Consider the following 12,571-nt stretch of genomic DNA (forward strand, 5'->3'; position numbering starts at 1 on the left):
TAAATTTAGGCCCTGATCCTGGCACTGATTCATTGCTCCATTCACTTCAGTGGGCCTTTATGTGGCCATCCATGAAGGACAGGTTATAGGATTGGGGCATTACAGATGCTGACAGGAAGTTGTTGCCTTCCTTAACCTTTGCCAGTTGCCAAGTTATGTTAATACACATCCTTTAAATCTGTAGAGAGCCATATTCCCAAGTATCTGATTTTCTTCACTGTCTTTCAAAAAGAATATTTCCTGGGAAGGGAGCCTCATTGGAACTAGGGTATTAAACATAGTCATTATTCAATAACTAAAATGTAGGCTCCTCACAAAATAGATTATAGCGTATTTAAGGGTGGGTCTGAACAAGATCCTCCCCTGACCTCCCTCCGTTTCTTGTCACTGTCCGTCGGCTGGAGTCGGAGCTCTGTGTGGTTGTTGTTTCACAACCTCAAATTCATTTTCTTAGCCTAGCTCCTGTACATAGATAATAGTTAGTTTAGTTAGCTAGTGTTAGTTTAAAAAAAGTTATATAGTGCTCTCTGGTGATGCCCTCACTGGAGTTCAAGCATTGTCCTTTGTGTGGAGTGGCAATTCCCAATAGTGACCCCCATATGTGGTGCTTACTCTGTCTTGGCAAAGCCCACCTTAAAAGCACTGTTTGATTTGCAGATTGTTCAAAAAGAGGACTCAGGTGGCAGGAGACCTTTGCCTCAAGCAGCACCTGCTTGAATAGGCCATGTGGCCTGACCCGGTACCAAGGCCTTCCTCAGGCCACAGATTGTGCTCAGGCTCAGAAAGTGCTGCTGCCTCTCTTTCTGGAGCAGGGGCCTCTTCAAAGAGGCACAGGAGCCATTCTCCATTGTTGGCACCAAAAAAGAGATCTCACAAGACAAATTGTGAATGCTCCAAGTTCTGGAGTGACTGTTCTGCCTCCCCTAAGAAGAATGCTGACTGGCATGGGATTGGTTTGGGCATGTGGGATGGTGAGGGTACCTCTGACTCTCCCTCGGTACAGGGTAGAAAGAGCAGAAATCCCATACTGTCGACTCTAGTTTTGGTGTCTGTTGAGTTTGGTATCAACTGGAGCAATGTCAGTACTGATTAAGTCTGTGGCATCAGTATACCAGGCTGCAGTGGACCTAATCTGCCTTTTGGTCACATCTTTACAAATGATCCAAGACTTTGCACGGTTGGCATCTGCAGTGCCCCCCTAGTTGGAGCATGCCATCAAAATTTCAGGCTCTTCCACACCACAACAGGAAGCACCCCTCCCGGTGGTTGGCATGGATGCAGCACTGGAGCCAGTACAGGGGTCTTTGGTACCAGACCCTTCCTTGGCACTGACACAATTGTCAATGTTGAGGCATTCAGGTGCTCTGGTACCACTTTTTGCACCGGGACTGACCCTGCCTGTGGCACCAACATATTGAGCACCAGTGGCTCTGACTACATCAGGAAAGCTGATTCCAACCTCGTTCTGGGCCACAGAGGAGTTGGATCGCCTGTTGGCCCCATCTAGGGTTGCCCCCCCCATGTGTCCGAGGTCACAGGACTCCTCTATTTCAGAGTTGGGATCCTTGTCCTCCTGCTCCACTTCTCCAGAGGAGGTCCAAAGATGACTGGAAAACCACTATGGCTACTAAGGTAAGCATGTTCCCTGAGGCTGAGACAAAGGCCCCTGGCCTGGCACCTTCTTGCCACTAATACCTTACCCATACCAGTGGCCCCCTTGGGCTCAATGGGAAGCTCCCCGCTCCCAGAGGTCATCATCCAAGTCAAAGGCAAGATCATCTGCTCATGCAGCACTGGCAGCTGTGGATTGGCTGCAAGCCCAGGCACTCATGATTCCTCTTCCTGTGAAGTTGCCAGAGTTTCCTTGTCTGGAGATGTTACTGCAGGAGCAGGACCCATCTATGTTTCAGCCAACAGCCTTGTCCTAGTCCCCGGATGATGCAGTGCTGTCTGGGTCATCCTCCCTTTCCATCTCAGAGGACTTCAGTGTGTACCAGGACCTTTTACATTGGGTGGCCACATCCCTCAGTTTTCAAGCAGAGTTTCTTCAGGAGAATACCCATAAACTTGTGAACATTCTACAGCCTTCTGTCCCAGGGAGTATGGCCCTCCCAATTAATGAACCTTGAACCCGCAAGAGCCTTTTGGAGTATGCTGGCCTCAGTAATGCCAGTGGCCAAGCACTTGGAGAAGCACTATTTTGTGCTTGTACAGGGATACAAGGGGCCCATTTGGCTTGGACTTCCATCCAGGACACCTTGAAGTACATGCTACAACTTCAGGAACTGAGCTTGGCGCTTAGTTTGCTGAAAGTGCACTTGGCAGCAATATCGGCATTTCATCCCTGTATCCAAGGGAAACTGTTTTTTCCCAGTGTCATGGTGATGAGATTTCTAAAAGGACTTCTCTGCCTGCATTCTCTGGTCTGAGAGCTGATCTGTGGAAACTGAACACAGTTTTAGCAGCTGTTATGGGGCCTTCATTCAACACCTTGCTTCCTGTCTGCTGCCCTTCCTGTCTCAGAAAATTGCATTCTTGATAGCCATGACTTATGCCAGGAGGGTGGGTGAGTTGCAGGCCCTGATGGCAGAGCCTCCTTACATGCAGTTCTCCAAGGACAAGGTAACGCTCTGAACACACCTGAAGTTCGTTTCCAAATGTACTATGTACAATGTACTAGCCTGTATTATTCCACAAGCTGCATTCCTCCCCCGAGGAGCAACACTTCCATCTGTTAGATACTGTCTAGCCCAGAGATCAGCAACCTTTGGCACACGGCCCGCTAGGGTAAGCCCCCTGGCAGACTGGGCCGGTTAGTTTACCTGACGCGTCCGCAGGTTCGGCCGATCGCGGCTCCCCACTGACCGTGGTTCACCATCCCAGGCCAATGGGGGCAGCGGGAAGCGGCGCAGGCGGAGGGATGTGCTGGGAGCTTACCCTGGTGAGCTGCGTGCCAAAGGTTGCTGATCCCTGGTCTAGCCTTTTATCTGAACAGGGCTGAATGGTTTCATGCTTCGCCTCACCTGTTCGTATCATATGTGGATCCCATGAAGGGACAAGCAGTCTCTGCACAGACCATCTCTAGATGGATAACATCTTGTATCAAGACTGCATATGAGATAGTGTCAGTTATGCCTCCTTTGATGAGAGCACAGGCAATGTCAGTAGACTTCCTCAATATTCCCATATTGGACATTTGTATGGTGGCCACATGGTAATTTATACATACATTTATGGACCATTATGCAGTCACTGCTTCTCCCAGAGCAGATGCTAATGTCGGAAGATTGGTCTTGTGATCCTTACTCAGGTACACTCTGAGCTCCGCTTCTTGTGGGGGGTACTGCTTGTGAGTCACCTACTTGGAATACACATCTGCATCTACTTGAAGATGGTTACTTGTTGTAACTGTGGTTCCTCTAAATGTGATGCAGATGTGTATTCCAAGTAGGTGACTCACAAGCAGTACTCCCCACCAGAAGCAGACCTTGGAGTATACCTGAGTAAGGCTCGCAAGACCAAAGACCCACCCTTTGTTCCCTCTGTGATGGAGTCTTCCCCTGGCCGTTCAGTGCAAAGGAACTGAAGGGGGATGGGGCGGCACCGCCTTATATAGCCAGGGGAGGGGCTACAGGAATGAGGAGTGAGTGCCGCCTCGCTATGGGTACTGCTAGGCAAAAGTCTCCAACTTCGGCATGCTGGGTGTGCCCACACCTATTTGGAATACACATCTGCATCATATCTAGAAGAACCACAGTTATGCTAAATAAGCATTTCTTTTTCTAGAATGATGAGCCCTCTGCTGGAAAGGTCCTGCCCCAGACATTCAGATATAGGAACTTTAGTATAAGCTTATCTGATGAACTTATCTGCCTTGACAGTGCAAGGGGAGAGAAGCATGTTCCCAGACAGCCAGTACCTAAATCATATAATGACCCAAACATATGAATTACCAAGAGAACTGCCATCTCTTCTGGACACGTTAAATATATTACTGCTTTACTAAAACTCTTTTGATGCCATCTGTTACAATTAAGTTATAGCAATAAATGAGGGAAGATATCAGGTGGTCAGGCAGACTTTTTTTTTTAAATTAACAGTACCATATAACACATGGACATAAACAAAATCAATTACAAATTCAATTCTGCATTAGTACTCTCCTGGTGTAACCCATGCTAACACAATGTGGCTTATTGTCCCCTTCTAGTGGTTAGCTCATGTATGGAAACTTATGAGACTGCTATTGCATCTAAGCTAAATTACGTGTTTTGTTAGCTGAAGCTGTATAGACACATGTTTTGTACCAAGGCCCAGGGATTAGTCCTTGTACACAACCTGACCAGGAGTGTCATTTCAAGTATTACAAGTGGTGGCTCATACAGGGACTTGAACAACTGTAGGTCTCTGAAGCTTGCGAGGAATTTCTGTGTTGAGATGGAATGTGTAGCCACACTAACACAATATGTCTCTTTGTTCTCTCTAGTAGCTAGACCAAGTATGGAGATTTGAGTCTGCTACTGGTCCTGAGCTAATGGACTTGGTCCTTTAGCTCAAGTAGAGGCCTATGCTGTTACATCCAGAAGTCCTGAATTTAATCCCTGCATTTGTTTCAACTAGGGTGATCAGATGTCCTGATTTTATAGGGACAGTCCCGATTTTTGGGTCTTTTTCTTATATAGGTTCCTATTACCCCCCACCCTCATCCCGATTTTTCACATTTGCTGTCTGGTCACCCTAGATTCATCAATCATTACACTGGATCTATAATCCTCACCGCCTTGTCAGCCCTCTGAGATCAGTCAGAACTCCTCCAAAATGGCTGTTCTTGCCAGTCTCTTGTGACTCTTATCCTGATTAGGTTAAACTCTGTCCACAAACTTCCAAGAAAACCTGTTTGAGGGATCATGAACCTTTCAAGGTTTACAGTAGCATTAAAGGAGAAAGAAGGAAAATGACATTAGTGTGTTGAATATTCAACCAAGCAAGACTCTTGACACTGCCTTCCAATGCACCCTTCAAACTCTAGATGAAGCCAGTGGGAATTGTAATATTTAAAAAATTTATATCAGGGATAAAAAAAGTATACAATACATTGTGTACTTTATGATGAGTAACTACAGTACTTTTCTATGTGAGGGGAGTAGTACTATTTTATCATTAATGCAATAGGACATAGCTATGTGGGAGTCCATGTAATTCCATTCAAAGTTCTTAACAGCAGAACTGGACAAACAATAGAAAACATTTTTATGTAAATATTTGCCAAATAATCATCCATTTTGTTTAAATCTATAATTTTAGTCAAAACTTCAAAAATTAAATTTTAACTGCTTTGTAGCAAGTAAAAAAAATCAGATTTTAGTGTGTGAAAAAGTCATCCTGTTTTGGGGGGGATGGGGAGGGTCTGGTGTCAGAATTTGAAATTCTGAAGTCAAATTTTGAAAAGTTTCAATGAGCTCTGCTTAATGAATTTTTGCCCATGCTTCTATATGCTATGATTTATGCCATTACCTAGCTTTCTTCGATAACTTTGAGCTACGGTTTCCTGATAACCCTTTGGAGTCTCTTCATATTGCTGATGCCCATTGTTTCCCTAATACAACTACTACATCAATAGGAGTTTTAGTTAGATGAAAAGGTATGCCACTTTGGAGTATGCGAAGACTTGGCACTAAGGAGACCGCGGTTCTCTTTCCAGTCTGCCACTGACTTGATGTGTGACTTTGTGCAGGTCACTTAACTTTTCCCATCCCAACTTTCCCCATTTGGAAAATGCTGATAATGACATCTTTGTAAAGTACGTTAAGATCTCTGGATGATAAGTGTTAATAATATCACTTAGGCTTTTGGGACTCTGATATTTCATGTCTCATGGGGGGACAGATTTAGGGAAAGGTATTGCTGGGCTGTGGAAAGGGCAGGAGATAGATCTCTTGGGCATATTAATTCATCCTGGGTAATAAAGGGAGATGTGAAGTAACCAATCTCTCCTCAAAGAAACAATAGAGGTGAAACTGACCTGTATACTACCCATTGTCAATTTGGAATGTCCTTTTAAGGACTGAAATGCCACATTACTTTTATACCTCTCCCCTTTTCTCCTCCCAAAAACATATACCAGAGTCACATATTTATATGCACTTCTTAGCCAATATTTTGAGATAAGATTCTACATTATAATTAATCATAAATAATAAACCAAAGTAGGTTGAACCATCAAGTCATTTGAGATCAAAATATTAATTTTTCTATTGATTTAACATGACCCCCCCAGCCCCTCGTTGATTTGAAGTGTTGACCCCCCAGGCATTTCTGCTGCAGTTTGCATTGTCGTGGAGATCTTTTAATTGATCTCGTCAGTGTCCCCCGGATTCCTTTCTCTTTGACCTCAGGGTTCCAATGTCTTCAGCTTCTCCGCTAACCCACCCCACAGGGGAGCTCTGCCAAACCTGATCTCCCCGCTTCTGGTCACCCCTCATCCCCAACCTCTTTTATCCTCGTACGGTTAATACGAGTGGTTTCCTACGCGAGTGTATTTGGTCTGTGTACAAGTTATCGCTATTACAGCCTCGGGCAAATTAAGCGGCTAATGAATTTTCTGTCGGCCATGGAAGTGTGCAGCAAGTAATTAAGCTGTGTACTGTGGGGCCGATTAAGCTGCAAGTCACAGCAACCCGAGCCCAATCGCAGCGAGTCAGTCGCGCGTCTGTACTGCCGGCTTTTTGGTGCACAATGGAATCATTGACTATTTATTTACTCTGCACAAGAAGTCTGCTGTTTACTTAATTACAGGAGCTTTTCAGCTCCCAAAAACTAACTCTTTGATGCACTTTGAGGTCCCACCGCCCCCTGGAAACCATCTCATTGATTGCAGCTGGAGATTAAGTTTTTGTCATTTTTAAGCAGTTCTTTTTGGGGGGTAAGCAGCACTTGGTGCAGGGCAACATCTGTAATACTGCAGGTTGCACCCCAGGTAGGAAGCAGAACCCAGGGGAAGATAGGAGAGCTGGGGAATTCCTCTAAAGCTTCCAGGCATAGCTGAGCTGGAAATCAAGAACGCAAGGGGAAGCTACAGCTAGAAAAGCAGGAGAATTCCTGTAATACTTCCACGCAGGTCTCAAGTGGGAGGCAGAAAACAGAGGGAGAATGGGAAACTCTTGTAATGCTGCATAGGGACCTGAACAGGAGAGAGCAGAATGCAGGGAATTCCTGCAGCGCTGCTTTAAAGCAGGACAGGGCTCGGGCTTGCTGACTGGGCAAGTGGGAAAGGCTCCTTTGTTTCTACAGTTAATTTCTGAGTTTTAGACATATCAGAAGCGAACTCCGGTAATGTTACGGGTCAGGTCGCGTTAAAGAGCAAGTCAGAGAGGGAGATAGTAGATGTTTGGTCAGACCTTCCTATTAGCTGTTCTTTTTGTTTCTTCCTTTCCAGTAATATGGCCTTTAACATCCCAGTTCACTCGTCTAGCCTCTGTATCTTTGTTCCCCTCCCACCTCCCCCGGAGAAATTCGCCTCCACGCCCCTTACATTCTCACTATGCCGGGACTCAACTCCTGCGGAGCGGGGAGGGGGGAGTGCTAGAACTCAGCTCCTTTCCACTTTTAGAACTGTGTATTCAAGCAGGGAGGGCAAGAGAAATCCCTCATGTGGAAGCAATAGGGATGTTGCCAAAGGGAACTAGATTTGTACATTTTAATACCTTCCTAAACCCCAAGACAGCTGCTCTTGAAGAATAAATGCAGATCCTATTCCCACAACAGGCTATAGGTAACTCAGCTTCCTTGCTGGTCTTTTGCACAGAAGGACAGCTTGAGTTCCTTAGCTCTTCAACCCCCTGATTCTTCCCCACCTTCTCCCTTCCCTTTGGCAGCCGTTCAAATCTCGGCGGTTCCAAGCCCGACGTGTGGTATAATCTCCCTTGTGAACGGGGTCGGCTTTATGGTTCTGCGGTGCCCCCAAGCCAAAATGTGGCATCCGGCTCGCGGCTGCCTTTGGCCCCAGCTGCGAGAGCAGAGCTCTGTCCCAGGAGGTGTCTGCAGCAGAGCTTGCACGTGCCTGCGGGGGAGGGACTGGGCCAAAAGAGCAGGGTCACAAGCAGCCACCCGCCTGGCTTGTGCTTGAGGCAGGCTCGGCTGGGGGTGTGAGCGGTGTGTGGGGGGCGCTTCGGGGCCCGGCGGCGGTGGAGCAGGAAAAGGAGCTCTGTGCCTTTAAAGGGCGCTGTGCAGAGCTCCCGGCAGGAGGCGTGTCTCTTTGCTGGGCTGCAGCTGCAGCTGCCGCCGCTGCTTTCACTCGAGCTCCGCGCGCCGGCTGCACCTCGCTCCCACAGCCCGGCCAACTGCTGCGCTACTTTGTGGGCAGCATCAGTCCCGGGCTCTGCCTGCCCCGTGCACACGGCCAGCCCCGCCGAGCACCTGTCTGCAGCGCAAGGTAAGAACTCCACTCCGGGGCAGGACCCCGGCCGCTCTAGGGGCTCGCGCCTCTTTGAGTGTCGTGCTTGGTTATTGGAAGGGGGCGAGCAGAAGGGGGCGGGAGAGATGGCATCCGAGAGCCGCCGGGCTGGTGATTGCACCGGGCATGGTTTGTTGTAAGTGGCATTGTCGGGGTTTCTTTGAACAAATCCAGACCGGCTTGCAGCTGGCTGAGCTGTGCACTGCTGCCTCCCAGATTCCTACGGACTGTCTAGTTATCAGTCATCCAGATGGCAAACCCAGTCCCCCAGGTTAGGGGATATCTGTTGCTTTGGTTCTCTGGCGCTATATAGTCACGATATGCCAGGGCAGAATCCGAATTAGCCTCACAAGCTTGAGGGGTGTAATCTCCTCTTGTGACCCTGCTTACTTCCTTCTCCGGGGTCACGATTTTGTCTTAAAAATACATGAAGTTGCCTTCCTTAGAAAACTAGCCATATGAGGAGAAAGGATGAGACATGTGCTCTAACTTAATAGTGAGAGATCTTGCTGGACAATAGTCTGTACTTCGTCTGATGTCTCATCCCCCTTCTCTCCTCCCTTCCACCGTCCAGTCATTTACTACATTATACAACCAACCGTCTACTCTATGATAGCCAGTCCTGTCGTTATTGATCAAAGATGAAATTCCACATTCATTCTTTGAGAAGCCATCCATTGTTAACCTGGCTAGTGTCTGAGGCTCTCTGCATTCAATGGGAAACATTCCTTTCTGTATCATGTAGTCGTGACTGCTAATACAGCGTGTGCAGTGAAAAGGAAGGAATGTGTTCAAATGAAAAAGCTCCCTTCAGTTTTTTCTTAGAAACTTGTTGGTGGAATAAAGAAAAATCCTTTCCCCACCTTTCCCAGATACTGTGGGGGAAGGGGAGAAGAGGGGAAGTAACAGGGGGAGAAAGCTGATGTATGGGTAAAGCCATAAATGTTTGCTTTTTGCTGCTTAAAAATATGCCAAGGGGTGCATTGCTGTGAAGTCCAAAAGTGCTTGAACAAGTAAATCTATCACATACTCAGTTCGTTAATTAGGATGCACGTCTCTCCAGCAGCTAAAAAATTAATTACCATCTTAAAATGTCATTAATCATCGGCGCAGCAGAAACTTGGTTATAAATCTGGACTAAGCTAATAACAGACAAGGGGGACCTACCGTTTTTATAGCTTGTGGGAGTGGAGTGCAAGTGGGCCGCAATGTGTTTTTAACTGATAACATCAACATTCATTTTAGTACTTTGGCAAACGTTTAAAGGGGTGGACCAGGTTACTGATTTGTCAGCAAATCTGCAATACTTCTGTGTACAGCTCTGGTGGGGTTGGGCAGGTGTTGCAGGAGGCTACTGCTTTCCTCTCACCAGATTGCAACAGCAGGAGGACTCTGGTGGCCGACAAGTCTGATGCGTTTGCAACGATTCACCGAAAAATGTCCAAGGAACAAAGAGTCAAGGACCATATGTCACATGCCGATTCTACATTTCTTTTTGTTATCCTTAGGAGGGAAACAATCAGGAAGTTAAGTGATGTAAGGCCCATGATACAAGCTCTGTGGTCAGTTCTTAGATATGTAGCTATGACCTGATAATGGAAAGAATTGTCTTAAATTGTTGTGGTAAAAATGTATATCCCAGCAGGTGGCAGCTAAGTGGAACTAGATTAACTTTTAGTATAAGTAAAGGACATAAAATATGCTCTGAAGAAGAAAGACTTTGTATAAAAGGTAATCATTTATATGTAATCGCTTAAGGTAATCGTTTAAATGGATAATTTAAACGAATCCCCCTTTCCCTAAGGAAACATTATTTACATAAGATTATTGTATACACAGGGAATACACATAACACACAATAAGTAGGCTTTTAATACCCAGCATAGTTTTTAACGAACTTATGCAATGTCTACTTAGATTGTTTTTGTAGCTGAAACATGAATTTTCATATCTGCTTCACCTGTGCGCTGGCCCTGGACACTAAAAACATGTAGCTACCAGGCGGTGAAGTTGAAGAACAAATCAAGACTTATAACAGGAAACTGAATATTTCAACCTTATTGTGGCAGATTATTGGTATGTGGAGGATAGGATCCCAGTGGACACCAGCTTCAGCTAGCCCTATATCCGAAAAGAATTGAGTAGCATGGTTGACAAGCATTGAAAGACAAGATCAGCTCCCTCAGTAAAATACTGTATAATAGCCGTGTTAATCCTTTAGATGTGTACAATACTGGGAAGGAAAATGCAATGAGGGGTGCTATGGCACTTTTCAGTTTTCATCCTAAAATATTTTAGAAGAGAAACAAGGGTTTTAAAAGGTGTTTAATAAAGGGAAACTGAAATCCTGTTAACAGATGGGAATCTGGACGTGGTGGAGTTGAGGCTTTAGCTAATTATATGTTTTATAAATAGTTTTTAGCCATCAAATGTAGGCAATTTTTTTCACGGAGTTCTAAATATTTGGTGGCTTGCAAAACATTCCTTACCAAAAAGTAAGGGCGCCATGTAAGAATTCTGAGTTAACCACAATCTTCCTGGAGAAAAAGATATTTTCATAAGATACTAGAGAAATGTGTGGTAGGACATAATAAAGGAGATACTTAAGGCAACCCTGTGAAATACCAATAAAAACACAGTCCAGCCAACATAGTAAAGAATAGAGTGCATCTTTAAAAGTGTGAATAAAATACATTAATTCCCTTTCTGTATTGGGAAACCATTGAAGGGGGGAAATGTATTTTGACACTTAAAATGACACACGGCTTTGGTAATATAGCTCAACAGCAATGATGCTTAAGGAGTGGTGCTCTCCGTGGTGCTGAAAAGGGAATGCAGCCCTCCTATCGCCACTGTATTTCAGCTGGACTGGTCCAGGTGCTGTCCATGGTGGTGAGTGCTGTCAGGTTAGTGTTGGACGGTTATTGAGGGTGAAAAGAAAGTTAATTTGAGTGTCATGCATGTGCACAGGTTTTGGAATGTAGAATATTGAGCATGTAATTTTAAAAGCCATTTATAATAGATGGTTTTGAAGTTTCAGTGCTTGTATAAGAGCCTTGGCAAATTGGGAATTTTGTTAGTCTTTTATTACAGGTAGCTGCATATTTATCCAGGTAGTGTAGAAAATAAGTTTGGATAACAGATGGTTAAAATAGTTTATTTTCATTTCTTGATTAATGCGCTACATTTGCAAAAAAAGACAATGAATCTTATAATTTTCCATGCTTTTTAAAAGTTCAGTCTATAAATAGTGCTAGATTCTGATAATTAGCAGCACAATGAGCATTTGAAGATGCCTAACCTCCGCTAATTCATCACTGTAGCAAAATTAAGAATGCACAGTTACCACGCAGGTCAGTTTTATTCCTCCTTGGACCAAGATAAGATACGAACAAGTAGATCAGAGTAAATGAAACAGCAAATACATGAAAGAGCACCTCAAACTGTACATTTTCCTGAGAGAGATTCTAAATGGGAACTGAAGGAGTCGCTAGATATCCTTGCTTTTAGCACTAGGTGTTCTTTTTAGAGTACTCCAATAGTCAGATCATTTGATTGAATTGCCTGCTAGACTGCAGAACTAGCCATTCATGATACTTATTTTTGACACTGCAGTTATGCCTCCATTTTAAAGACCAGAAATCAGTAATGTTTAATAATCCCCTCGCAGAATATAAATTTCTTTTCATCAGCATTTTTACAATATCTGAAGAAGATCTGGTCAGAGAAAATCAGTAACCCATAAGGGTAGAAAGTTATTGTGAATTGTTAACGCTTTTAGGAACACATGGTCTCTTGATTATAGGCAATTTCAATTTTAATATCACTTATTCTGCATGTCTAAAGTATGCATAGCATTATTAAGAATTAACTATAACTCACGTCTGTGTTGCTACACTCCTGATAGATCCAAGAATGTGTTTCTTCAGTCTGATGTTCTGTAAAGCCAAGTCTATGCTGTCTTCATCTGTGATAAAAATCTCTCTCACTGAGATTTTCTTCGGCAATAAAGAGAGGGCAGACCCTAGGCAGAATACAGATTAATCTGCATTCATTTTCCTTGTGGGGTACTAGGAATGGTCTTTTAATATCTATAATAAAAAAACCTCAAATAGCTTC

The 12,571-nt window shown here is 44.6% G+C and overlaps 1 protein-coding gene across 7 annotated transcripts in view; it reads left to right on the plus strand.

The window, feature by feature from the left end:
• Positions 1-8,119: 8,119 nt before the first annotated feature.
• Positions 8,120-12,571, plus strand: part of GRIK2 (glutamate ionotropic receptor kainate type subunit 2) — a 584,958-nt gene continuing 580,506 nt past the window's right edge. For all 7 annotated transcript variants that reach the window (XR_010599561.1, XM_042857646.2, XM_042857649.2 and 4 more), the window contains exon 1: positions 8,120-8,431. The gene's annotated coding sequence lies outside the window, so the exon portion shown is untranslated. The remainder of the gene's footprint in view (positions 8,432-12,571) is intronic.

Source organism: Chrysemys picta, chromosome 3, assembly GCF_011386835.1.
Source record: "Chrysemys picta bellii isolate R12L10 chromosome 3, ASM1138683v2, whole genome shotgun sequence".
Taxonomy (NCBI): Eukaryota; Metazoa; Chordata; order Testudines; family Emydidae; genus Chrysemys; species Chrysemys picta.